The sequence below is a fragment of the Gossypium hirsutum genome, chromosome A12, assembly GCF_007990345.1.
Source record: "Gossypium hirsutum isolate 1008001.06 chromosome A12, Gossypium_hirsutum_v2.1, whole genome shotgun sequence".
Taxonomy (NCBI): Eukaryota; Viridiplantae; Streptophyta; class Magnoliopsida; order Malvales; family Malvaceae; genus Gossypium; species Gossypium hirsutum.
The window spans coordinates 6,769,704-6,774,860 of record NC_053435.1 but is presented as its reverse complement, the minus strand read 5'-3'; the positions used below and the strand labels follow the sequence as shown (position 1 = coordinate 6,774,860).

Here is a 5,157-nt window from a genome sequence, read left to right as displayed (position 1 = left end):
ATTGTTTGAATTGACATAGAGATATGTACAAGAGATAATTTTAATTTCTAAAGTAAATATGTGCATTAACACATTTACTTATTAAAACTTGTTTAATCAGTTGAATTGACATTGAGATATAGTCAAGAGATAAATGGATTTTGATAGGTAAGTATATTCATAAGTTAGCAAATTACTCAGTTGCCTTGAATTTATTAGTAAGCAAATTACTGAGTTGCCATGAATTTATTAGTAACAACATCAACATGAGTTTAATAATTCTAAGTTAAGAAATGTAATTAATCTAACACAATTATGTCATCTTGATTAAAATCATCTTTTAAAATCGTGCATTGGAACTTTTATTTTATTTTTATTTATTTTACTCAGTTAAAATATTAGTTTTTAATCACTTGCTCAAATCAAAATATTTTTCTTCACCAAAGTGTTTTTAAATGCATTCATAAATAATTCTTTTCACAATCCCTGTGGGTACGATAACTCGACATTTACTTGTCACTTTATTACTTGTTGTGATTGTATACACTCGCATATTTCTGTCGTTCCAAGTTTTTGGCGCCATTGCCAGGGACTATTTTAAAATTCATTATTTGTGAATTTGTTAATTTTGCTTTTTGATTTATTTTTCTATTCAATTTTAACTTAATTAATTTTTCTATGTTTGTTTCAGGTGTTTATGAGTATTGATCAAATTATCGATTTACTCCCTGTAGTCCCTGAGATTGAAAGAACTTTTCAACAACGAAGAAAACAAGCAAGTCAGAGAAGGACTGAAGAGATGAACTTCGAAAGTTCTAATCAAGGAAATGGAGAAAACCCTACTAAAAATCCTATCCTTATTGCTGATGATAGGGATAAAGCTCTAAGACAGTATGTCGTGCCAGTGTTTCATGATCTTAATCCAGGAATTAGGAGACCTAAAATTGAGGCACAACAGTTCTTGCTGAACCAAGTCATGTTCCAGATGCTTTAAATAGTGGGCCAATTCAATTGAATGCCTACTGAAGATCCTCATCTTCACTTAAGACTATTTATGGAGGTGAGCGATTCTTTCAAGTTAGCTGAAGTACCTAAAGATGCACTACGATTGAAGCTGTTCCCATATTCGCTAAGAGACAGAGCTTGAGCTTGGTTGAACTTACTGCCACCAAATTCAATTTCCACATGGCAAGAGTTAGCAGAAAGATTTCTCATAAAATATTTTCCGCCTAGCAAGAATGCTATTTTGAGGAACGAGATCACTGCTTTCCAAAAAATGGATGATGAGTTCTTGTATGAGGCATGGGAAAGGTACAAAGAATTATTTCGAAATGCCCTCATCACAGAATCCCTCATTGTGTCCAACTTGAGACATTTTAGAATGGTCTAAATCCTCACATGAGGATGGCAATGGACGCTTTTGCTAATTGTACTGTCATTTCTAGATCTTACAATGAAGCTTATAAAATCATCGAGAGGATTGCCAGCAACAATTATCAATGGCCAACCAATCGAGCAGCATCAGGAAGATGACTCGCTGGAATACATGAAGTAGACGCTCTCACTTCACTCGCATATCAGGTATCCCTAATTTCCTCAATGCTTAAAAATTTTACCATTGATGGGTTTAATAGTTTTGCAGCACAGCCACTGAATCAATTTGAAAATATATCCTGTGCCTATTGTGGGGAAGGACATTTGTTTAAAGAATGTCCATCGAACCTAGAATTTGTGTATTACGTGAGGAACTTGAACCAAAAACTGAGGAAGGCAATGAATACAATCCAATTCATATAACCCATCATGGCGAAACCACCTTAATTTCTCCTGGAGTGACCAAGGGGCTGGACCCAATAACACATACGCCCAACCTCGACCGGCCTAGCCTCTTATTTTTACCTAACAAGTTCAGAAACAGCCTCAAGTTGAACCATCCAATGGCATTCAAAACTTGTTGAAGGCATACATAGCCAAGAATGATGCCTTAATCCAAAGCCAAGAAACTACATTAAAAAACCTAGAAAACCAAATGGGTCAGCTTGCAACTAAACTCAGAAACCGACCACAAGGTAGTTTACCTAGTGATACAAAGAATTTGAGGAATCCAGGGAAGGAGCAGTGTAAAGTGTTGACATTGAGGAGCGGAAAGACATTAGAGCCCAACACCGTCGAAGCTGAAGAGGAGCCAACTGATGCTCAAGACTCAGAGGAAGTTCAACGGAGTGTTGAAATTCCAGTTTCAGTGGAACTAGAATCTACAAAATCTGATAAGGTAACTTCTTAGCCAATCAATTATGATAAACTAACAGCTTTGTTAGATACAGAGTTGCCACAGAAGATGAATCAACCAGTTCCAGTAAAGAACCCTCCACCGCCCTCCCTTAAAGACTTTAGAAGTAGAAGCAGGAAGTTCAATTCAAGACATTGCCTGTGATTGTTTCAGCGGAATTAACTGTTGAGCAGGAAGAGAAACTCATCCTAGTATTCAAACAATTCAAGAAGACTATCAGATGAACCATAACCCATATTCGCGGCATTAGTCCGTCTGTATACATGCACGAGATCATCATGGCAGATGGCGAAAAAGGGACGATTGATGGACAATAAAGACTAAACCCCATCATAAAGGAAGTGGGAAAGAAAGAAGTCATCAAGTGGTTAGATACGAGTATAATTTACCCTATCTCAAACAATTCGTGGGTAAGTCTGGTCCAGTACATGCCAAAGAAAGGAGGTATTATGGCTATTGAAAACTAGAATAACGAGTTAATACTGACTAGAACAGTTACGGGATGGAAAATTTGCATCAATTACCGAAAGCTAAACAATGCGAATAGGAAAGATCACTTTCCTTTACCGTTTTTGGACCAAATGCTGGATAGACTCACAGGGTGAGACTATTACTATTTTCTCGATGGATACTCAGCGTATAATCAGATTACAGTAGCACCAAAAGATCAATAAAAAACAACATTCACCTATCCATATGGTTTGCATTTAGATGCATGCCATTTGGTTTATGTAATGCACTCGCTACATTTCAAAGATGTATGATGTCTATTTTTACTGACATGGTTGAGAAATACTTGAAAGTCTTTATGGATGATTTTTCAATACTTAGAGATACATATAATGATTTCCTAGCCAATCTAGCCAAGGTACTAAGACGATGCGAAGAATCAAACCTCGTATTCAATTGAAAAAAATGTCATTCCATGGTACGAGAAGGTATTGTTCTAGGGCATCGGATAACGAGACATGGAGTCAAGGTAGATAAAGAAAAGGTAGACGTTGTTGAGAAACTCTCACCTCCAACATCTGTAAAGAGTGTTAGGAGCTTTTTGGGCCACGCCGGTTTCTATCTAAGATTTATTAATGACTTCTCCAAAATTGCTAAACCCTTATGGAAATTATTGGAGAAGGACATGAAGTTCAAATTTGATGAGGAGTGATTAAGAGCTTTCAAATATTTGAAGAGTCGGTTAGTTTCGGCACCCATAATCATCACACCAAACTGGGATTTGCCATTTGAATTGATGTGTGATGCAAGTGACTTCAAGATAAGAGTTATCATGGGCCAATGAAGGAACAAAGTTTTTCATCCCATCTACTACGCAAGTTGGACTCTGATAGTAGCCCAACTGAATTATACGGTAACAGAGAAAGAGTTACTTGCTATTGTGTTTGCTTTTGACAAGTTTCGATCCTATCTTGTAGGTACCAAAGGGACTGTCTATACGGACCATTCGACAATTAAGTATTTACTTGCCAAGAAAGACGCTAAGCCAAGATTGATTTGATGGGTACTTCTACTTCAAGAGTTCGGTCTAGAAATTTAAGATCAAAAGGGAGTAGAAAACCAAGTAGCAGACCACTTGTCTAGATTGGAGCTACAAGAAGGGAATTTTCCACCTATACCTATTTAGGAGACATTTCTAGATGAACACATACTAAAGGTAAATCATGTCCATAATACCCCTTGGTTTGCTGATATTGCTAACTATTTAGCTTGTGGTTTGATGCTGATTGATAAGATGTATCATCAAAAGAAAAAGTTTCTTCAGAATGCAAAGTATTATTTCTGGGAAAAAACCATACTTTTTTAAAAAGTGTGCAGATCAAATAATTAGGAGATGTGTGGCAGAAGATGAAATACATAAGATTCTATATCATTGCCACTTAGCTTCGAGTGGTGGACACTTTAGAGGTACACGTACTACAGCCAAAGTATTGCAAACCGGATTTTTTTGGCCAACACTATTCAAAGACACATATGCTTACGTAAAGAGTTGTGATCAATGTCAAAGGGTTGGAAACGTCACCAATAAAAATGAGATACCTCGAACAAAAATCATTGAGGTAGAATTATTAGATGTTTGGGGTATTGACTTTATCGATCCTTTCCCTCCATCTTTTGGTCACAAGTACATGTTGGTAGCAGTAGACTACATGTCTAAATGGGTTTAGGCCGAGGCATATCCAACAAACGATGCTAAGTTTTTGCAGAAGCATGTGTTCATAAGGTTTGGAACCCTGAAAGCTTTCATCAGTGATGAAGGGACCCATTTTGTGAACAGATAGTTAAAATGGTTACTCAAAAAACATGGAGTGAAGCATAAGGTTGCCATAGTTTACCATCCGCGGACTAATGGGCAAGCTGAACTGGCAAACAAAGAGATCAAAGGCATACTTGAGAAGGTAGTTTTCCCGAACCAACGAGATTGGTCTAAAATATTAGACAATACTTTATGGGCCTACATGACAACATACAAGACACCTTTAGGGATGTCACCTTATAGGTTGGTCATTAAGAAATCCTGTCGTCTGCCCTTGGAGTTAGAACACAAAGCTTACTGGGCTCTCCAACAACTCAACTTGGATCTTAAGCTTGCTAAAGAGAAACGGATGCTCCAACTTAACGAGTTAGAATAATTCCTAATGTTATTATTCAAGAATGTCAAATTACTCAAGGTGTAACACCCTGAATTTAGGCCTAGAAATTTTGGGCCTTGAGCATGGGAGAGGTTGAAGGCAGCTTATAATATTTTGTTGTGCGTGTAAATTTCGTTAATGAAGGCTTGTTTTAGTGGTTAAGTGTGTTGAGAAGTGTTGGAGAAGTCTTGGGTTCAAATCTGGACTCTAGCAAAAATTTTTGTTTAAGGTGAATCAAACCCTGGG

At 37.0% G+C, this 5,157-nt stretch overlaps 1 non-coding gene across 1 annotated transcript; it reads right to left on the bottom strand.

Moving 5' to 3' along the window:
- Positions 1 to 1,222: 1,222 nt before the first annotated feature.
- On the bottom strand, positions 1,223 to 1,328 carry LOC121211702 (small nucleolar RNA R71). The gene has a single exon (XR_005906921.1). It is a non-coding gene; the product is annotated as a small nucleolar RNA R71 (small nucleolar RNA).
- Positions 1,329 to 5,157: the final 3,829 nt, after the last annotated feature.